The 24,021-nt window shown below is 37.2% G+C and overlaps 1 long non-coding RNA gene across 1 annotated transcript in view; it reads right to left on the bottom strand.

Annotated features, from left to right (window-relative positions):
- Positions 1–12,553: 12,553 nt before the first annotated feature.
- LOC114024538 overlaps positions 12,554–24,021 on the bottom strand; it is a 34,076-nt gene continuing 22,608 nt past the window's right edge. Inside the window, exon 3 of the long non-coding RNA XR_003566913.1 lies at positions 12,554–13,103. This is a non-coding gene — a long non-coding RNA (uncharacterized LOC114024538). The remainder of the gene's footprint in view (positions 13,104–24,021) is intronic.

The following is a 24,021-nucleotide window of genomic DNA, read 5'->3' as shown; positions in this document are numbered from 1 at the left end:
ATACAAGTCATTCCCCAATTGATAAATGGTCAAAACATATGAATTGGCAGTTTTCAGATGAAGAAATCAAAGCTATCTATAGTCATGTGAAAAACTGCTCTAAATCACTACTGACTAGACTAGAAAAATGCAAATTAAAACAACTCTGAAGTAGCACCTCATTCCTATCAGATTGGCTAATATGACAGAAAAGGAAAATAATAAATGTTGAAGGGGATGTGGGGAAATTGGGACACTGATGCATTGCTGATGGAGTTGTAAACTGATCCAACCATTTTGGAGAGCAGTTTGGAATTAGGTGCAAAGGGCAATCACAGTGTGCATACCCTTTGATCCAACAATATCACTACTAGGTCTGAATCCCAAAGAGATCATAGAAAAGGGAAAAGGACCCACATGTACAAAAGTATTTATACCAGCTCTTTCTGTGGAGGCAAAGAAATGGAAATTGAGGGGATGCCCATCAATTGGGGAATGGCTGAACAAGTCGTGGTATATGAATGTAATGGAATAATATTGTTCCATAAGAAATAGTAAGCAGGCAGATTTCAGAAAAACCTGGAAAGACTTACATGAACTGATACAAAGTGAAGTGAGAAGAACCAGGAGAATACTGTACACAGTAACAACAATATTACATGAAGATCAACTGTGAATGACTTAGCCATTCCCAGCAATACAAAGATCCAAGAAAATTCTGATGAAAACTGCTATCCACCTCCAGAGAAAAAACTGATGGAATCTGAATGCAGACCAAAGCATGCTTTTTATTTTTTAACAGTCTTTATTTTTTGGTCTATGTTTTCTTTTGCTGCATGGTTTATATAGAAATATGTTCTGCATCACTGCACATGTACAATCTATATCAAATTGCTTGCCTTTTCAATTGGGGGGTGGGTAGGAAGGGAAGGAAGGAGAGAATTTGGAATTCAAAATAAAAAAAGAACAAATGTTAAAAATTGTTTTAACATGTAATTGGAAAAAAAATAAAATGTAAACATTTTCACATAAAAAAATAAGTCATGAAAGGAAAATTTATCTTTAAGTGCTTTCATTAACAGAAGAGAGAAAGAACAGAATAATGAATTGCATGTAACTAAAAAAATCTAGAAAAGCAACAAAATTTTAAAAACCATTAAACACCATGTTAGAAATTTTTAAAATCAAAGAAGAGATGAACAAAATTTAAAGCAAAAAACAACATTAAATTGATAAATAAAGCAAGGAGCTGGGCTTTAAAAAATTAATAAAAGAGATAAGCTATTAGTTAATACGGTTTTTAAAAAAGAAAGCAAAACCAAATTTCCAATAACAAAAATTTAAAAAGAAGAATTCACAGAACCACAGCATTTGAGAGTTAGAAGGGACCTTGGTGATCATTTATAGTACCTCACATGAAAAAGAATCCCCATCATATAATGTACCCAAAGTCTCTGAAGCCCTTCAAGAAGGAGGAACACACTGCTGATCAATGCAACACTTTTGGACAGCTCTAATTATTAGAAAAAATTTCCTGACATTAGCTTTAAATTTACCTCTTTGCAGTTTCAATTCATTACTCCTAGTTCTGCTCTTTGAGAGCAAACAGAACAGAACAAGTCTCACATCTTCTATATTTGAAAGCCCTTTAATAAGTGAAGGCAATAGTGTGCTGGTAAATGTTTAACAACCAGCTCTCCAAAAAAAAATGTACTAACATTAAAATTTTTTTAATTTAATTTTTAAAACCTAATTTACATTTACTAACATTTTATCCATTACTTCCTTAAGTCTAAACAATCAACAAAACAATAAATCAAGTCCTGATTTGTAGTATTTGCCAATTTCTGAGGAATAAATGCTTACACTGAAAATTTAAAATACATTTTTGAGAGCCAGTTCAAGCTGATTCCAGCAAACCCCTAGGTTAAGGTAGTCATCATTACTCCTGCCTCCACCCCCTCCACAAATTCTTTTCTGATCTGGCTAACCATGCCCAGTCCCTTCAATTAGTTCTCATAAATAACATGGATACTGCAGGTTATCAATCTTCTTCCTAAACCATGGTACCAGGTACTGAGCACAACACTACAGAGGAGTCTGAGAAAGGCAAGAACACTATGGAACTCTCACTTTCCTCTTCATGCAAACCATCACTCTCTTAATGAAATCCAAGATTACATTCAATTTTTTTTGGCTGCCATATCACTTACATTGAGATTGTGGTTCAAGATATTGCTGGAGAACTTGATTAAATTTTAATTAAGTTTCTAAACACTGGTCCTTCTGAGAACTGTGGGTCTCACTTAGGATGATTACATATCTTTACAGCCTTTACCTATATTCCAATTTTTAATGGTCTTAATTTTCTTTTTAATTGTAGCCCTTACCCCCTTATTCCCCCAACTCCAACTCTTACTATGTACCAAGCACTTTGCTAAGTAAGCACTGGGGATACAGATTTGAGCTAAAAGAAAGTCCCTGCTCATAGGGTGCTTACATTCAAACGAGGGGAAGGCAAGGCATAAAAGGGAGCTGAAAAGGTGTGGAGGGTAGAGGTGGGGTGGGGTGGGGTGGAATGGGGCATGGTGGCATGGAGAGTCAGGACTGCAGCTGGGAAGAAAATGAAGCGTGGTCAGTCTGAGCCCATCTTTAAAATAGAGGTCCTGGAAGGAACTCACAAATGGGAAGAAAAGGTGGTGGGCATGGTGAAATGATGTTTCAGGGTGAGATCTTAGGTCCAGAGGGACGTTCCAGGGTGAGAAGGCAGTCAAATCAAGGTGGTGAAGTCCAGAAAGTCAGAAGCATAGCCAGGGAGGGAGACCGAATTTTTGTTTTAAAAAATCTCAGTCTTGGGGCAGCTAGGTGGCACAGTGGATAGAGCACCAGCCCTGGAGTCAGGAGGACCTGAGTTCAAATCTGAACTCAGACTTGTACTAGCTGTGTGACCCTGGACAAGTCACTTAACTCTGATTGCCTCCCCCCAAAAAAACAAAAACAATAACAAAATAATGTGGAAACAGGTTGAATATGATTATACATGTATAGCCTATATCAGATGTCATGTTGTCTTGGGGACAGGGGGAAATTTAGAACTCAAAACTTAAAAAAGTGAATGCTGAAAACTAAAAATACATAAAACTTTTAAAAAATCTTAGTCTTGAACTCAAAAGCTATGGTTTCAAACTGCTGCTCTGCCACTGGCTAGATGTGGAATCTTGGAAAAGTCTCAAGAGATTGTTTCCTTTTCTGTAAAATGAGGATAATACAATTTGCCCTTTCTATCTTACAGGGCTGTTGTGGGAGACAGTGTTTTGTAAACAATAAAGCACAATCTAAATGTGAGCCATGTTTCTCTTAAATTTGAATGAACAACTTATTCTAATTGCAGCATAGGCAAAAGTCTTCTGTCAGTGTTCTAGGGGGCTTTCTAAAACATATTTATCCTGGAGAGGAACTACTGAAAAGCTTTCTATCAGCACACTGGGGATTGCTTGAGCTAATTCATGAAATTTCCCCCAATAGATCTCAAGAAAGAGACAGAATCGAAGAGTTCATTGCCTACTTGGAAATGGAGCTATTGGAGAATTTTGCATAGGCAGAAAATTGTATTAGCCATTGGGCTTCGTTTGCTTTCTGTCCAACAGACATAAAGTTTATTCCATTTTCCCCAGTCTACTCTTTCAGATTTTGCTTTCTGCCATCTCTAGATCAACTCATTCTTGTGCTTTTGTTTCCTATTCATCTTTCTCCTTGGGCTACTCCATTATTTTTCCTCCTTGTTTCCCTTCCTTCCATGTCACTATATGCATGAGCAGTCAAGAGAAGTTCATAGGATTTCCAGTCTCTAAAGCTCTGACAGATAATACTTCAGAGGTCAGAAATCCTGTAAACTTCACTTTACTGTTGTTTCTGGGGGCAGAACAGCAAAGCATAGAAAATAGGACTGGCCCTTCTTGATCTCTGTCAGTATAAAATAACCAGGGAAAAACAGGAATAGACGGTGATCAATGTAACATCGGCACAACTGTTACTGTGAAAAAAGATCCATGAACTGAGTGTGTTTCTGCAGATGTATTTTCAATTTCAAAAATTCTAACTCTTCTGGTTTCGAGGAGGGCTGGCCCAATAGACATCACTCAAAGTTGTCTTACTGAGTCTTCATCCAGATAAGTGGAAATAACATCAACAAAGGTGTCCTTCCTCCATTTATCTTAATAGAGTGTTGGCTTCACAGTCTATTTTTGACCTCATAAATGACTGCAGGCTGGCCTCACTGCTAGGCAATATACAGGATAAGGAACAGTGAATTTTAAAAATAAGAATTCTCCAAAAGCTGCTACACAAACTTCTACAGGACGTATAATCATTTTCAGTGATGTTTGGTCACAGTTTCTTGCCTTTTCATCCTGTAGAATCAAATGAAGGAAGCTCATTCTGCTCTAGATATCTTTAAATATAAGGACCTTCTGTTGAGGATCAGTGTTAGAAATAACATTTCAGCTACGTTTTCATGCATAAAGCAACACTCACTTTTTAAAAGGTCTCTGAATTTGCAGGAAAAGAGTGGAGAATTTTAACAAGGCACACTGAGGCTGGGACATGCTAAGAGTATCAAGAGTATGGCCACAAGATGAGATAAATGCACATTTGTTTGCAGCTGATGTCAGTCCTTCTAAGTTAGAAGTAACTGATAGTCTTGCGAGGCAAAGTATATCTTACAAATGATAGTTCAGGGTATTATTCATTGATCTAGAGCTAGAAGAAACTTGATAGCTTGATAATTTCACTTGTCCACATACTGTCCCCCATTTTACAGATGAAAAAACTGAGGACCAGTAAAGTTTTTACCAAAAGTCATATAAGCACAGTCAAAGGTAGAATTTGAACTCAGGGCTTCTGACTATTTTTAATGCTGTTGCTGTGTTGCCTTCAGTTCTTCAGACGTAGCTACACAAACTATTACAGGACACATAATTAAAGATATTTGGTATGCTTTTATAGTTAGCTTACCTTTACTTTTTAATACCAAAAGTTTACGTGGTATATATTTAGTATATGCTTATTTTTGTGTATGTTGTCTCCTCGATAGAATGTATGCTCCATGAGGGCAAAGATGGATTCATTCTTGTCCTCCTATCCCCAGTGTGCTAGCACAGCATCTGACACGTAGTAGGAGCTTAATAAATGCTTGTGGATTAAGCAGTTGTGATATAACCATAATTGTTCTTAAAGCCTTGACATTTCTTTTCAAATAACCTAATGAGGCAGTAGTGGAAGATTAATTGGGGAACAGTTTGCATATGTGTGTGTGTCTGTCTATCTCCAGGAATGAGGTTTAAATATAAGGTAATGAAACTGATTTTTATAAATAGACAAACAAGAACTCATACATCCAAATCAGTGTTGTCTTTTAAAGTAGTCCCCTTGGGAGTCTAAATACTTCTTCCAAGAATGTCACTTTCCGAGCCTGTGGCATATGATTTTAGGAATATCCAGTGTTGACAAATCTGGATTTGAATTTTGTAAATGACAAAAAAAAAAAAAATTACTTGGAGTCAGGACTGCTCAAGATAGGGAGGCAAGTTGGCTAATACTGCTTTCAAAACTTTGAAGTATAGTTATAAAGTAATGAGACTGATTTTGTTTTTCATGTACATTTTATGTACCTTATAAGGAGATTCCAAAGGAGTTAGTCCAAAACTGTTCTGAGCAGTAGTGTTGCTGGAATAGCATATTACTCCTCAAAGTAACTTCTCAGGAGCTGAGAATACTCAGCTTAAGAATGTTTGTTAACAATATTCAGTTGTCCTGAAGAGATTACCTTCACAGAATCACAGAATCACAGAATTGTAAGGGACTTCGGAAGTCCCCTTGTGCAACCTTTACAGGAATCCTATTTTTCCCCTTAAAAAAAATTCAGAATATAACAAACATCAAATCAAATGGCAATTTCCATGGTATACCTAGCATAACAGAAGAGGATTGCCCATGAAACTGCAGGTAATAATAACTGCTAACATTTACACAGCCCTTACTGTGTGCCAGGCCATTAGCCAGTGCTAAGTGCTTCACTATTATTATCTCATCTGATCCTCACAGCAACCTGGGAAATAGGTGCTATCATCATCATCTCCATTTTACAGATGAGGAAACGGAGGCAAACAGAGGTTAAATGACTTGCCCAGGATCACACAGCTAGTCAGTATTGGAGGCCAGATGGGAACTCAGGTCTTCCTGACTACAGGCCCAGAGTTCTATCTACTGTACTATTATGCACAGGTTGCTTTTCTTTTAAATATATACATTTAACACAAAGCTATCCTACTTGTCCGTGATTCTTTCTGACCTCAAGAATCACTTTACATATGAAAAACAACGAAAACTGATTCTCCCCCTTTCCCTCTTAAAAAGTGTTTAATGTTTTTTGGGGGAAATTATCACACCCCCCCCCAAAGTCCTCCTGTGGAAAGAAGAGTGTTTATTGTAGGAAAACAGCTTAGTTTGAAGAAGAGATAGCCCAGTACAGTGGAAAGAGTACTGGGATTATTTCAGAGTCAGAGGATCCCAGTTCAAATCCCGACTTACACTTGCTACCTGTGGGATCTTGGGTAAATCACTCATCTTCCCTCTTTGGGCCTCAGTTTCCTCATCTATAAAATAAAGGAGTTGAACTAGGATTTATAGTTGTACTTCATAGAACACTCAAGAGTTGTAAGGGACTTCATACCTAAATATGTGATTCGGAGACAGGAGAGAAAGAACAACATACAATGGAGGTGGGTTCTAGTCCCAACCAATACATGGGGGCCTTTAGCACATCCTCTTTCCCTTCTGGGCCTCCATTTTTTCATCTGCCAAATTAAAGGTTTAGCCCAGGGGTGGGGAACCTGAGGTCTTCAGGCCACATGCAGCCTTTTGACTAAATCCAAATCCTTTGTGCATACACAGATTCTTTGTGGAGGGGGCGCAAAGAACAAGTACAAGTAAAGTTAGGGTGTTTATTCTTTAGGGGTAGAACTGTCATTAGTCACTTTGATGGATATCATGAGCATCCATGAAACACAAACCAACCTACATTACTTCCTTCTTCCTCAGGTCCTTTCATTACAACTTATATTAACCTGTACATACTGACAAAATCTCTAACTTCTAATAGTAATTCTACAGCACTCATGATCATCATATTGGATCCTTTCCCTACCTCTTCCTTCCTGGAACCCTGGCCGTTGTGGATTCATTCATTAAACCTTTATTTAGCACCTACTGTGTACAATGCACTATACTAGGCATTGAGGAAACTATAAGGATAAATATAACCTGCTCCCTTGTTTTTGAATGTCTTTCTCTAGATTATTATAGATTAGCTTGAGATCTTTCCTTACAGAAAGATAAGACACCTCCTGGTTTTAGAAGTGAGCAAAGCCTTTTTTTATCTTTGGATGTCACAGCCAAAAATCAACCCTTAACCTGTGATAAAGACCATCATATATCCAGAGTGATTTTGGGCTTCATTACAATTACATTTGGGCTTCACATACTAAGACATCAAAGATTAGACCAAAATGATGGAAGAAATGAACAGATGTAAATTTTGGAGCAGTCTGGAAAGTCTAACATGTTTCTCAGTGTTTTGATAGTAGGACTAGGCTAGATATTTAAGGAGATATAATTTCCCATGTCTGAAGTTAAAGGTCTGAAGACAGAAAAGCTTTTTAAAGTTTTTGTCCACCCAACTCTGGCAACTGCTGCTGGCTATTAATTGACAAACCCTTGAGGAATGGTGGGAAGGGAAGGAGAGGATGAAAAACAAGTTGTCAGGTTGTTCTTGAGGTTTCCGGGTCCCATTCTGTATCTCAGACATTAGAACGAGAACCTGGAATTGGATCTGGTGGTGAACTGGCAATCAGGATAAAAAACTGGGCATGCAGAGGTGGAGGGATTGTCAGAAATTCTGTGTTCATTATGACTAACACTAGCTTAGCCAGCAAAAGGCTAGTGTGCTTTAGGTCTGAACATTTCACTAACATTTTGGAATGTGACAAATGAAGAGAGCTATGCAGTTCACTTTTCAGAATGTGAAGGGCATCTCAATACCCAGCACACCAGCTCCCACCAGCTCCCTAGCCTCTCACATCCTTCACCCCACCTTTTAACCTACTGAATTCAAATACCATTTTCTACATGAAGCTTTCCTCAGCTGTCACTCCCTCCCCTGTTAATGACAACCTTCCCTAAAGTCCCTCAGAGGACTTGGTCCCTCACTTCTCTAACTCCTTTACTTACCATGCCTGAGCATTATCTGTGTGTGTTATCCTCTTTATACCATAAGATCTATGAACATAAACACCAAGGACTCTGAAAACTACTGGCCCTTAATAGATGAATTTCATACTGAATTAATAAAACACAGTAGTGACACAGCTCATTAGGGCTAACCTTACATATATATGAGCCAAGTAGGCCACCACTATAGATGTGATTTGCAGGATAAAGTGTGATTATGATGGCAAAAGCAGCAGAGTAAAAAGGTCTGAGTTCAAGTCCCAGTTCTTAATTACTAGCTGTGTGCCCTTGGGAAAGTCATGTAAAACCAATGGGCCTTAGTTTTCACATCTGTGAAATGGGAATGATAATATTTATATTGCCGACCTCATTGCTTCCTTGTACTCTGCCATGTTGGCTTTATCTCCCAAGGAGGAGGGGTTAGGAGCAGTGACTAACACTCGAATCTCACTCTCATCTACATTAGCCAAAAGAAGGAAGAATATACTCACACAAAACGGGGTATAGAAATATATTTCACTCAGGAAAATAGAATGGGAAGGAAAAGGGAGGTGGGAAAATTAAAGGGAGGACAGATTAAGGGAGGGATTGGTCCTAAGCAAAACAAACTCTAAAGATGAACAAAAATATTTATAGCTCTTTTTAAGGTTGGAAAGAATGGGAATCTAAGGGGGGGGGTACCCATAAATTGTGGAATGGGTGAACAACTTTTGGTACATATGTGGGATGGAATATGGTAAATGTGATGGAATACTATTGTGCTGAACTCTTCTCAGTATAATGACCAACCAGGATTCCAGGGAACTAGTGATAAAACATGCTACTCACTCACTTCCTGACAGCAGATAAAGGACTCAGAATGAGACAATTTTTTTTGGATATAGCCAATGTGAACTTTGCTTTGATTCTACATGTTTATAATCATGAAAAAAAGGCTTACTATGAATATCAAATGACATAATACACATGAAGTACATCAATGTAATCTAATATTATTACCATCATTACCATGACCATAATAGCATTAAAGAGAGCCAGTGTGGCAAAATGGATAGAGAACTGGCTTCAGGGGCTAGCTCTCTCCCTTCAGAAGATATTTAGGGAAGAAACTGAGGCTGGGGAAAGCGAATTCATTATGTGAGGAAGCTGAGACAGTCTTGAAGTTCAGCTCCTAGGGATATTACCATCAAAGGGCAAGGAGTCAGAAAGTGAGTAATAGAGGAATATAAGGAGAAAGTAAGAAATCATAAAAGTGTTCAGTTAAAAGAATTTGAGCCCAAGGATATAAACCAACAGGGAAGATATTAATATCAAAAGAAAAGACAGCCTGCAGATCATCTACATAAGTCTAAACATCTCTGAATAAATATTGCAAAACAAAGGAAAATGAATCAATACTTGATGAGACAGAGGATCCCATGGATTCCCAAGAGAGAATGGAACCACAGTAGAGTGTTCTTAAATGGGTTGAGAGAAAAATAAGAATCATGAAAGTAGAATTTATGGTCTGCACAGTTTAAGTAATTGGGAAAATAGAAAAACTTGAATCTATGAAGCAAGTCTCTCCAAAAAACTGAGAGAATAATTGAAGGGGAGCACAAATACACTGAAGTGAAGGACAATTTGGAAGAAGAGAAGCAAAAAGGAACTCCATTAAAAGCAAACATAATCTCTATTCTATATGAATTAAGACATATTGTTCTCTCAGACAGAATGCATAGAAACAATTTAAGGATCATGGGTATCCCAGAACAAGACAAGTGAAAAAACCTGAACAGCACAATTCAGTGTTTAGTTATTGTTGTTATTTTGATGTGCTGTTTTTCTTTCTTTTTCTTCTCTTTTTTTAAAGTTTCATGCCCAAATCGTTGATGTTTGTTCTCTCCTTTTGTTGATGAAGTTTAGTGATAGAAATTTTCCTCTCAGGACTGCTTTGGTTAGATACCAAAAATATTGGCATGTCATCTCATTGTTGTAATTTTTAAAAATGCAATTCTCTATTGCTTTTGTTTCTTTACTTACTTCAATCTTTTCTTCAAAGGCCCTTTTATAATTTTTATTGTGTTGTAGTCAGTAAATAGTGTTTAAAGTTTCTACTTTTCTGCATTGTTTATGAGGTTTTTATTAGCAAGTACATGGTCAATTTTTTAAAAGATAGCATGAATAGCTGAGAAATATGTAAACTTTTCTGTTCCCTTTCAGTAATTCTGAGGTCCATCATATCTTAGTTTTCCAAAATTCGAATCAGATTCTTAACATCTTTTTTGCCTATTTGTAACATTTCTAATTTATAAGAGGTCCACAACTATTATAGTTTTACTATCTAGTTCTCACTTAAAAAAAATTTAGATGCTATATCACTTGGTGCATATATATTAAGCATTGACATTCTTTGTCTATGATGCCTTTAACCATGTTTCCACTTATCATATTTATCTTTTACTATTTCCTTGTCTGAGATAACACTTGCTCCCCCAGCTTTTTTGAGTTTACCTAAAGAATAAAATTCTATTCTAGACTTTCATTTTAATTGAATCTTTAAGTTCAAGTATGTTTCTTGCAACAACACATTATTGGATTCAGCCTTCCAATCCATTCTGATAGGTGAATTTATGTTGTTCTGATGTATTTCCTTCCATCTTATTCTTATGCTTTTTCCTCTCCTTACTATCCTCTGACCAGTTTTTTTACCACCCTGTTCTTCTTGTCCCTAGACCCTAATCAGATTTTTACTTTCTTTTGTTCTTCTATTCTGCCTCCTGATCAGCCCTCCAAAGTTTGTTTTACCACTAATCTTTCCCTTATTCTACCCTCCCTTCAAACACTGCCTCCCTACCATCCTTGCCTTTTTTTCCCCATTGAGTTTAATGCAATTATACCAAGTTATTTTTTGAGTGTATGTTCAACTCCCCTTTAAAAGTGCACATGATGCTTGCTTCCCCCATCCCTTCCTCCATGTTTGTATATAATCTTCTGCTCACACATCTATACTATACTATGTGAAATAATAAATTATACTCTCCATGATCCTTGAAGACATAAGGATCCTAAAGGGATACCTGTTTCATCTATTTTGCCTAGTTGTTATTTTTGGTTGTAAGCCTTTATCTTTTTCCTTCTGGAACATAGTATTCCAAGCTAGCCTGTCTTTCACAACAGTAGCTGCCAAATATTGTGTGATCTTTACCCTGGTTTTTTGGTACTTGAACTTTTTGTCAAAGTTGCAAATATTTTCAAATTTTTCTGTTATACTAATCAGGTTTGATTTTTTTCTTCTTCCTTTTTCTTTCTTTTTGTTTAATTTTAAAATATTACTTGCTATATGGGATGGCTCTCTGGGAGAGGAGGTAGGGGAGGATACTGGGAGAAATTTTGGCAACGTTAAAACAAAAGATATCAATAAAAATTACTTTAAAAACAAACTCCTTAGACATGTAGTTTCTTTGCCTAATTCTAATATGTGTTCACGTAAGCTAACATACTGCTTCTCAAGAATGAGGTGTGTTTTAAATCTACTATAAAACAGATCCGAAGTTGATATGGGAAATGGAAAGCTAGCAATAAAAATGTATTTAAAAAAAAACCCAAAAGTTGATGGTCTAAGTATATGACTCCCATTTTTGTACCCATTTATTTCCCATCTGCTAAGATATGGTCTTTTGCCAGGGGTGAGATTTTTCGTGCTTGTCTGATCCAGTGCCTTCCAACACTCTTAAAGAAAGTATGCATGATATTTAGGCATGAGGCTTTTGAGAAGGCTTTATGTCTTCAGCATCTTCTGTTTCTTAATCTTGAACTTTATTTTCAACATATTTTCCATCATTTTCCCTTATGTTCACCTTTACATTGATGTAACTAAGTATGAATTTGTTAGCAGCTGTCACCCTTCTACACACATATACTCACACATGTTCAGTGTCCAAAATAGCTATTCCTAGTATATGCCACTCTGTGGAGAGACAGCCACTCAAAATGATTATTGCTGTTGTTCAGTTGTTCATTTGTTTACTTGTGTCCGACTCTTTGTAATCCTATGACCACAGCATGCCAATACTATCCAGGGGTTTTCTTGGTAAATGATACTAGAGTGATTTGCCATTTCTTTCTCTAGTGGATTAAGGTAAAGGTTTGACTTGCCCAGGGTCACACAACTAGTAAGTGTCTGAGACTGGATTTAGACTCAGGTCTTCTTGACTCAGTGCTCTATCCACTGAACCATTTACCTGCCTTAAAATGATAGCCCCCAGCAAAGTGTTTATTCTTTCTATAGTCATCCATAGGACAAAACTGGTTATAGCAAAGGTATTTAATGAAATAGCATAGTAAAGAAGAATGGTCTACACCTGTGTACCTTCCATCTCTGCAAAGGAGTGGGGTAGCTGTGCCTTCTCATATCACTTCACTGTTTGTTCTTCGTAATTTTGCAGCTTTGACTTTTGATTGTTCTTTGGTGGTTTATTACATTGTCATTACTTAATTCTGCATATATTTTCTGTATTTCCTCCCATAAATATGGGTATACTTTCCCACAACTTTACATGTTATCATTGGGGAAAGTGAGCTTGCATGGGAATCATGTATGTGGTGCTCACAAATAGGGATATGAAGGATGAGTCACCTCACACCTCTCATGGTGTTATGTACAATGGTATAGTATCTATAAACATGTTGAGCTCTTCTGTTCTTAGCAGAGTCTCCAGTGACATGTTGCTCTGCTGGTCTCGATATCAATCCTCTGGATGTTGTCACTACTTTCTGGGCTCTTCTCTTCAGAGCTAGCCAGCTTTTGTCTGATAGGGTAGAATCAGAGTTCTTCACAGAAAATCCTTTCTTGTCACCTAATTATGAATATGGAAAAAATAGGGTGGGGAAAAAAAAAGAATGGCTTGATTTCAGTTATTCATGTAACAGCTTATGTGACCATAATAAAATATCTCGTGTATTTAATGAAGTATACCAAGTATCAGGGTCACAGAGTCTCCTCTATACCACCGAATGACCCGGTGATTAACACTCCAATATAATTTAATTAGTATTAACTTTTACAAAGAACGTAGTATGAACTAAAATTAAAAATCTCCCCTGAACCAAGGGCACACTCTCTCCTATACTATATCAGTTCCTGGGGAGACTAGATGCATTTGATCCACTACATTCCTTCCCAAATTTGGCATAGCCAGTGAACAAAATGGCGTCATTGCTTGAAGAAAACAATATCTTGGCTGCTGGGCTGATTCACTTTTGTTCTGGGTCAAGTAGGCAACTCCTTAGGGATGCACTGGCACACTGAGCTTAGCTGCCAGTAAACTTCAGTATGAACTCCAACTTCTGATGGTTCCCTCCTTCCTACCTTTCAATGCATTGTACTAAAGGAAAGAAACAAACAGTAGGTGGTCCCATCCTGGCATAAGTCATGCACTTTCCTGGTGCTCTGCCACCTGGAAGACCACAGCAGTGTGTCCTCCTCAATAAAAAAAAAAAGCCATGGAGAGTGCTTGATTTGGGCAGTCAATGCCTTTCATATACACTCCCAGTTCTGGCTCAATAGCCAATCAAAAGGCCCCTTTTGCAACTCTGCTAGCAGACAGAAAATAGTTACTGAATAGTTTGTCCTTAGTTCTTCACCAGGACCATAACATCAGGGAGGTGAAGACATGACATGCAAGTGAATTGGACTGAAGTGAGGAAGGGCTGTGCAAAGACACCAGCCTCACTTTTTCCTCTGGAGCCATCTGGGTCCAGTGATGAGATACACATCAGGACAACTGGAGATGGCCCTACCACCTTTGATAGGATGATGAGAAAGTGACAAACTGTTTAGTGATGAGCAATTCCCTTAATTGTCAAACTCCTTAAATCTGCTAAATTTGCATATACTCTGAAATGGAAAGCTGGGCCTTACTCATGCCCTGCAGCAGGTTTACCAACATTCACTTGGGAGATTTTATTGCGCAGAACTAGCTGTCTGTGCTCCCAAGCAATGGAGAGCCAAGAGAAGCCTAAAAATGCAAATTTACTTGAGCAATTAGAAGATGTATGATGATAAAGGGCTGACATTCTAAAAGGAGAAGAAATAAACGTCCTTTAAGAACTTTAGTGTCTTCAAAGGGTAATGAGAGAATTAAATAAGGAAAACAGAACTGGGGATAGATTAGTTTTGTTCTGAGGGTCTTAGAAGAAGAATAAAGTACAAGGAATACAGTAGTGTAAAAATGAGGAAGAAGGAACTTGCTATTTCTTATAATTAGGGTAGATGAGAAGACTATGCAAAAATGGAGGAAAGGAGGGACACCATGAGATGAATCAGGTGATAATACTTGGGAGGAAATGGTCATAAGTGAAACAAACTTCCTCATCTGAAAGGGAGGAATTAAAATTTAAATGGGTGCCCATCAATTGGGGAATGGCTGAACTATGGTACATGAATGTAACGCAACATTATTGCACCATAAAAAATGTTGGAAAAAGATATCAGTGAATCCTGAGTAGTGTGAGAAAAAAAAAGATAGATTTTAACCCATTAATACAACAATAAGTCATATCTCCAGAGGGCCTATGATAAAGCATAGTATAACTTCCTAATGGAGAGATGATGGAATTAAGAAATACATTTTTATACATGGCCACTGTGTAGATTATTTTTATTTAAGTATTACTTATTATAAGTGCTTTTAAAAATTTTTTATCTTGGTTTTTAATAGGTGGAAGGGGTTGGGGGGAGATGTGGGATTGGTTAGCAATAGTACAGCCAAAAAAAGAGGGCTATTGAAACACGTTTTAAAATGCATGGAAGGGACCAAAAGAAAGTTCAGAAGAAAACACAGATAAGGAAGACGTGTAGAAATTAATGCTTTGCTAATATACTTTTTTTTAAAGCAAGCAGTATAAAATGAGATTGTTTCATATGCAATCCCCTTTTTTTGTGTTGTGCTGTGCATATGGAAATGTTCTTTTGTGTGTTTGTGTGTGTGTGTGTGTGTGTATGTTTAAATTCAAATTTAAAAAGATTTCTGTGAAGAAGTGATTTCGTCTACCTACAGGTGAAAATTAACAGTACCAATTCTAAGCAAAACTAAAGTCAGTGAAGTTTTTCTTCCCTGTACTGGTTTTCTTCCTTCCTCATCTTACCCTTAAAGGAGATGAAAATAGAGATACTGAGAAAAGAGCCAAGTCATAAAATCAAAAGAATGTTAAAGATAGAAGGGGACCTTATATATCAGTGCAATGCCTTTGTTTATAAGGGAGGTAACTGAGGCCCAAAAGTGTGAAGTCATTTGTCCAAGTCAACTTCCCACCTGTTAGCAGTAGTAGCTGGGGCTAGAATGCAAAAATTGTGTCCCAATATGCTTTCCAGTACATCATTATGTCCCCTACCACACCACAGTAAGTTGTGGAATTGTGAGCAAAGTACTTTGTGAACCTTCCTTTTATAAATACATGTGTAAAAGTACTTCAGTAAGACTTCAGCAAAAGGAGGAGTTTCAGAAAGGCTAAAAGACAGAAAAATGGAAAATAAAGGGGAAAGGTTTAGAAGAAAATTAGGCATTCCTCGTCCTAGAAAGGGTGGGAGGTGTGAATACTTTAATTACAAAGAGGCCAGCAAGACAATGAAAGTGCCGAAGACTGCTTTCATTCCAGAGTCCCCAGTTCCTCATCTACATAAGAATTTCAAAGCAGTACAGCAGGTGAAAAAGTCTTAACTGAAATGAGTTACCTTCAGGCAACAAGAGGAGCTTCTGAAGAAAAGAGAAGCAAGCCTTCTCTAAAGTGCCTGGACCTCAAAACTTAGGCTGTGAGAGAGACAAAGGAAAGAAACCTCTGCCCAAAAGAAGAGCTAGAACCCAGAGAGAGAGAGAAAGAGAAAGAGGGAGATGACTGGGCCGAATGGGGCCTTTTTGAATGTCTGCCAGGCCCAGCTCTACCACTGTAGCCAATCAAAGTGGTCCACCATATAGAGAAGCAGTTACAGAAGGAGTAGGAAAGCTCCCAAGTCTCCCTACAGGTACATCAGCTAACCATACTCTGCAAGAACACTAGTCTTCCATGACAATGGTGTCAAACTCAAATAGAAACACATACCTGCAAAGCCACATATTGAACTAGAAAACCATAAATAAACATTATCTATATTGTATTTCATGTTTATTTATTTTGTTAAACATTTCCCATTTGCATTTTTAATCTGGGTTGCTCTACATAGTTGCAGTGAGTCTGACATCTGCTCCAAGACATTTTTTCCATTTGAAAAATCTGCCATCCTTAGTTTGGGTGTGGTGCACTTTGTACACAAGGACACAGAACATGTTCCCAATTCGGGAAAAGTCCTCTGGAATCCTGCGGAGGCAGCATTATCCTTTAACTTGCTTTCCCAGTGCTATACTTGGAAAAGTCTTAAAATGGGCACTATAGAATGACCACATAAAATTCCACATGTACAGGCAAAAATCACAATTTTCCTCAAATAGAAGGTTTGCATATTCAGTGGAGAATATTTCATAGAGTTAGATTTTACCAAAAATTACTGCTTACTGATAGGGATATTTCAACTTCTCCCTTATCTAGTAGGGGTTCCCTTTTGCTCTGGACCCATGCTAACAGATCAGGTCTAATCACTGAACAGATTGAAAGAAAAGTAAAGTCATACTTCCTGTCTCAGGAAAGCTTAGTCCTTACCTCAATCTTAAAGCTTTGGGAAAACCTGAAGTCACCTCCTCATTCTCTGATAAGAAACCAACTGTCCCAAATGAAAACACTAATGTGAGTCCCTAGTGTAAAAAATCATTCAATTGGGGTGTTGACAACATTTTCTAGGTGTCCTTTTCTTACATAAGATTTGCCAAAAGTTTTCTAGGGGTCCATGTACTATTGGCGTGTTGGAAGACCAGGCAAGTTTCCTTTGGATTTTATTTCAAAGGGAACCCAAAATTTCCCCCATTGGATCTCTGCTGCTTCAAAGACAGTTCTGTTGGAATTCTAAACTCAACTAATAATAGGACAAGGAGGCTCATTTAGAGAAAATAGTCTAGGGAGCTAAGAAGGCAAAGAAGCAGGAAGAAAAATAGCTGAGCTCCTCCCAACAAACCTCCACAAAGATCTATGAACCAGACTGGGTGGTAATTGGGAAATCCAGGGAAAAAATCACAGTGAATCATATTTCCAGCTTAGGTTGGCACAGGGAGACCGAGGGGGTCTCTGGACACCAAGGATTAGGGATTGGCCAGGGATGGGTAGCACATAATTTACAAATAAAAGATAAAATATTCTTTGTTGTAAATTCCATATAGTTACCACCTGTTTTTGTATGGCCCCTGAGCTAAGAATGTTTACATTTTTAAATTAAATCTTCTTGAAACACAGTCATGCTTATTTGTTTGTGTATTGTCTATGGCTGCTTTAGAGCAGTTGTGACAAGACACGGTATGTGGTACTCTTATCACTTGACATCCCTGCTCAAGCACACTACATATCACAATGATGTAGCTATAATTCCCAAGTTTTTTTTTTTTAATAAATGTTGTGCATATCATGGTACCATAACCTTTTTTTAAAATTAATACTGCATACCAATAATGTCAAAAGAAGAAGAAGAAAAAAGTTTTATTACAATTTTTTGAGCTCAGGCCATAGAATGAAATTTTTCTGACTGAGAATGACTCTTAACAGCTATTACTGAACACTGAGCATCTTTGGAAATTAGCTTCTACTGTAGACTTGATAATATTTCTTAATTCAAGCTAAAATTGCACAGGCAGAACAGTGTTTATATGTGAAACTTATACTATAGAAAAGTCAATTTGGTGACAACTCATATTGTTTCAATCACAAGTACGGTCAAGCTGCTTTATGTACATATCCTTTCCAGTGCTATCAAAAGTTAAAACAAGAAGTGAGCTCTCCATTCCAACACAAATTTGCAGCAGATATGGTTTCCAAACTATAGTTGCAGAAGTGTTTCTCAGACTTCAATACAAGTGCAAAGGAAATTTCCATATTTTAAAATCCATTTAACTGTGCAACTGAGGAGCTCCTACCTAACCTTTAATTGGAAGTGATTAAACTGTAATGTAATGACATGCTAAAGGACAAATATCAAGAAAAGGATCTAATAGAATTTTATAAATGCCTTTTAAGCAATAAATATGACCTATTAAAATCATGTGCACATGAATGGTTATCAGTATTTGGCAGCAGCTATCTCTGTGAAAAAAACATTTTCAAAGATGAAATAAATCAGCATCAACAGATGAACATTTGCAATCAATTTTGATGACAGAGAACTTCTGAACCCCAATTAGGCAAAATGTTATATCCTCCCCCTCTCCCCAAAAAAGAATTCCATTCTTCTGATTAGTAGACCCTAAATTACAAAAAAATTGTATTAGATTATTATTACTACATTTTGAATTTCAACAATAAAAAATGAAACTTAATAACTGCATAATATCCTTAATTTTGCTTCTTGGCCAACAAAACCTAAGAGTTATTACTACTATCCGGCCCTTTATAGAAAAAGTTTGCTGACCTCTGATACATTCAATAACAAAAATACTGTAAAGACAATTAACTATGAAAGTGTTTGGAACTCTGATCAAATAGACTATCACCTGTTGATAGAGAGGTGATGGACTCAGCACCGTGCACATTGAGACCTATTTTGGGGAGACATGGCTAATGTGGGAATTTTACTTGGCTACACATGTTTATAACAGACGATTTTGTTTTTCTTGCTTTTCAAAGGGAGTGTGGGGAGCTGGGTGTGAACTAAAACATCTTCATTTGAAAAAATTTTTTAAATTTTATTTTAAAAAGAAAATTGTAGACTAGGTCAAATAAGCCGTTAAAGGGTAAGGTTGAGGGTTCCAAGAATGGGAATTAAAGTACTAAAATTTGTTACTTGGGCTTTCCAAGGCACACTGGCAAACCTCAGCCTATGCACTTGTAGTGCATGAGGAACTCACAATAAGGAAGAAGTCTATCTGTTCAAAAGCAACAAGAAAAATATAGCTAACCAACAAAGTATGAAGTCAGAAAAACAGACATTAGTAAAATTAAAAGCACTGCCCCCTGCTCCCCATTGGATTGATAAGAGAAGGATGTGGTGTTTTTGCAAAAACTAATAAAGTTATTAAAAGTAATAGCAGACAATTTGTGACAAATGGAGAATAAAGGAAACTGTCAGAAAGTACTTTGCCAAATTTTATGTTTAAAAAAAAAGTTATCAACCTAGAGGAAATGGGTGAATATTTACAAAAATATTAAACACCTAGATTAACAAAATAAGAAATAGACTATTTAAGCAACCCAGTATCAGGCAAAGAAACTGAACAACTCATAAATGAACTCTAAAAGGGAAAAAAGAACACCCAAGACCAGATGGATTTAAAAGTGAAGTCTTTCAAATATTCAAAGACAATTAATTTCAACATTACAAAAACTATGTGTAAGAATAGGCAAAGGCACCCTTCAAATCTTTTTCTATTATACAAATATGGTCTTGATATCTAAACAGGGAGAAAAAGACAAGAAAGAAAACCATAGGCTAAAAATGTTTCATCAATTCATCCATTTGTTTTTCAACTGAGGGTGGTGAGGGTAACAGTGGGAGGGAGGGATAATAAATGCTAATTGTTTAAAAAAGAAAAAAAAGGACCAGTGAAGGAAAGAAGAAATATGAGAAGATACAGAGGTGGTAGACCATGGATATGGAGCACTGCATATAACATCAGACTTATTCAATATGCTAGTTAGTCGTGCTCAACTTTTTTCTCCTCTTTTTTCATTCTTTATCATTAGGGATGGCTCTCTAGCAAGGGCTGAGAAAGATAGTGAGAAATATACATGACATAAAAATAAAGGTGGCAATAAAAATTTATTCTTTTAAAAAAAATCGATAATTTCTTTTTCTCCAAAGATAAGCACTTCCCAACTGGGCACCAATGGATGTTTCCTATATTAGCCTCAATATCAGGAATCAGTTACACATTAAATATCAGTATTTATTCATTCAATGAATCAACAAATGTAAAAATATGTGTAAAAGCATCTCAAAAGGAAGTTACTTCTAGGGGAAATACACATGGAAAAGGACTAGACAATTACAGCCTAAAACAAAGGAGGAAGAATGGCCAATTTCCCTTGGCCCTTTCCATCCAGAAGCGTAAGTCCCCAGGTAGAGAATGTCTCCAAGGTTCCTGGGAATTATAAGGGCCCAATTTTATTGGCTCTCATTACACGTAGGAAACATGCTCTAGGGTCACTGTAACAGGAGCCAGGTTGACTGTATCTCACCCTCAGAGTTGCAGGGGGTAATTCTGGGAAGTTGGGTCTTTTTTTTCTAATGCAATCAGCTAAAGCCTCCATTCCAGCTGTGTTCCTTCATTGTTAACTGTCAATGACTAGCACTCCAGTTCCATTTAACCATTTATAAAAAACACCTATTATCTTTTACAAGGGGGTATTTGCTTTCAATGTAGCAAGAACCAAAGTAAACATATTTCCTTCCAATACCTTGGATGCACACTCTACTCTCTTAACACTTCAGTCTCTGGGAAAAGCAGCCTTTGATTTGCAATTTTTTTTTTTTAGGCAATTGGGGTTAAGTGACTTGCCCAGGGTCACACAGCTAGTAAGTTTCAAGCGTTTAGTCTGAGGCCAGATTTGAACTCAGGTCCTCCTGACTCTAGGGCTGGTGCTCTATCCACTGTGCCACCTAGCTGCCCTTGGATTTGCAATTTTTACATACCATCCATCCTACTAAGTTCAGGTCCAACATGGTTAATAAATGAGTCCTTTTCTTACATACTTTGGGGCTGGAGACTCTACAGATATTACACTTTTCAGGCAAAGGATAAATCCAGATAAAGAGTCCTAGGAAAATTTGAAGAGGAAGAGATCTCCTTCAGCTAGGGGGAATTAGAAAAGGTTTCTTGAAGGGCATGGCCACTCAGCTGGACCTTTAAGAAAAAGGAGTTCCATAGGAGAAGATAAAGATAGTGCAGGAAGACACTGGGGTTCAGCTAGTGACTTGTTTGGATGAGCTGGAAGAGATGGTGAAGTAGGCTGGAGACACATTGGTGGTACCATTTTTAGAAGCTAATAAAAATATTAGCACTTACCACAGGACCCTTCGGTTTATTGCAATGTTTCTTTAAATAGTAGCTTTTACTAGATTTGAAAAGTTATTTAATTCATAAAAAACTGAATGTACCTATGCCTTTAAAAAAATCATCTAGTATGTAAAGTTAGATAAATAGTAAATTGATTCCCTTCCCTAGGGAAAAGATGGAACATTGGAACTCTAAGGTTCTGAAGGGTTTGAAGATAGTTAGGAATGACAGTTGGCTAATGACAGAGCTTCTTTCATCTTCATGGTAATTCAGTGAGATCTTTAGGGGGTACTATATTCAGTGGCTTCAGCCTTCCTTTTATTAGGTTACATAGTTGGTCACATTTGGAGAAGAAAAACATTGACTTAACTTTCTTTAATCAACCAAAGCATGTAATAGGAATCTGAGACAACTTCCATAAACTGGACTGCCTTCATGGAATCTATTAATGAGGGCATGTTCAATTACACTTATAACTTCCAGGGTTCATTATTACTCACTGGAAAGGAAAGGCAGCTTGAGTAGATAATATCTGAAGAAATAATGAAACACAATATATTTCAGGAAGTGTGGGGCTTGTTAGAAAGCTTTACAAGAAGATACTATTAATGAGATCTCACAAAATGCTTGGGCACAAATTTTGAGCCCACAGAAATAATAACATATAAATTGACTTGTCCTCATATCACATCAGGTGAAATCCAGAACTATTTTTTCATTTTCATTTCTTTTAAACTACATGTGACAAAAGGATGGAAAATCTGCTCCTAAATTTTCATGGTGGTTGGACATAAAAAAATAGGAATATTAGTTGCACAGAGAGAGGCCTTCCTTATTTTCATACATAAAGGTATATAATCCATGTTAATTCAATTCATATTAATTTAACAAACATTCATGGAATTCCTACTGTGTGCAAGTGCTAGGCCAAGCACTGAGATACAAATTCAGTTCAGTATTAAGTGCTTTTGTACAGAGAACTCTACATTCATAGAACTTTTTGGCTTTACAAAGCACTTTCCACACAGGTGCAAGTAGTATTAGTTTTATTTTAAAAATGAGAAAACTGAGGCTCAGAGATCTGAAACAACTTATAGTAACACAGACAGTTAAGTGTTGGGTCTGGGACATGAACCCAAGTATCCCAACTCTAATTTCAGCCCTCTTTCCACTATCAATGTTGTTTCTAAATCACTCTTGCCCTCATGGAATGTATAAACACAGATAAACATGGTAAACAAAAACATTAAAAAGAGGAAGACACAAAGTGCTGGGGTGGTCCAAAGAAGGTCATTTTTTACTCATGGGGGAACCAAGGAAGGCTTCATTGGTCTTAAGAAGATGAAACATCAATAAATAAATGCCTACTACATTCAGAGAACCAGTTGAGGCACTGGGTTAGACACAACATTTAGATGCCAGCCCCTCTCTTCAACAAGCTTAGTCTAATTGGAGGAGAGAGGAAGAGACAGATGATATCAAAACAGCTATAATAAATGATGTTACATGATAAATACATTAGATAGTTCTGAAACAAGTTTCTATGTGAGATCTCAGGGGAAAGACAAGTTATCTACTGGAGGAAAGAAAGGAATCAGGGTAAGCTTCCTAGAGGAGGCAATGTTTGAGTTGGGCTTTAAAGGATGGAGCTCAACAGTCAAAGATGGGGAGGGCACTGAGTGATTCAAGGAAGGCAGAACTCAAGTTGCCTGGCCCGATGGGGTAGTAAAAGAATTTGTGATTCCTGAAAGGTGGGTGATGATCACTGAGCAAGCAAGAAAGCAAGAGGTGCTACAGAACTATTCCAATCCTCTTTTTCTTAAGCCACTCACTTTTCTCAGCTGAGACCTTTTTCTCTTACTTTATTAACGTGAACTATATTATCTTTAAGATGCTTATAGTTTCTAAATCTGATGACCATCCTCTGACCCCCTCAACCTCCCTCCCTCCCCCCTTAATATGGAGAAGAAAAGACCTCAGGAAAGCAAAATTTGTTTCAAACATTTGAAGGGTTTAGATGGAGGAGAGAGATGAGACCTACTCTGCATAGACTTCAGAACTAAGAGCTGTGTACAAAAAATTGCAGTAGGCAAATTTTGGCTCAATATAAAGGGAAAAAATCCTAACAATTTAATGATTGGGATTTTCTCAAAAGTATTAAGTTTCTTGTCAATGAGATGTTCCCATGAGAGTTGCCTATTTGTTCAGATGCTATCATGAGGACAAAGGTGATGATTTATGATTCCAATACAGGTTGGATAAGTTGGTCCCCTCCTACTCTAGGGTTCTATGAATTATATAATAGCTGAACAGACAAGACATATACAAACATCTAAAATGTAATGTAAGATGTTAAAAGCTATAGGAGTATGAGCAAAGTACTGTGAGACCTCTTTTCTGCAAAGGAGAGTATAAGAGAGCTACCTAGAACACTGAGAAGTTAAATGACTTGCCCACAGAGGCACAGCTTGGATCCAGGTTTTCTTGGCTTCTAGGCCAGCTCTCCTAAAACACTGGTGATACACACTTTGGGGTTTGTTTTTTTTTTTAATGACCTACGGGGAGAAGCCCAGACTTGTACTTTTATCAGGGTAGGAAAGTCCCTTTAAGAAATTTCCTTTTACCCAAGCAAATCAACAGCTCCTCTGCA

This window comes from Vombatus ursinus, unplaced genomic scaffold (assembly GCF_900497805.2).
Source record: "Vombatus ursinus unplaced genomic scaffold, bare-nosed wombat genome assembly UNPS02014821.1, whole genome shotgun sequence".
Taxonomy (NCBI): Eukaryota; Metazoa; Chordata; class Mammalia; order Diprotodontia; family Vombatidae; genus Vombatus; species Vombatus ursinus.
This window is presented reverse-complemented; position numbering and strand designations above follow the sequence as displayed.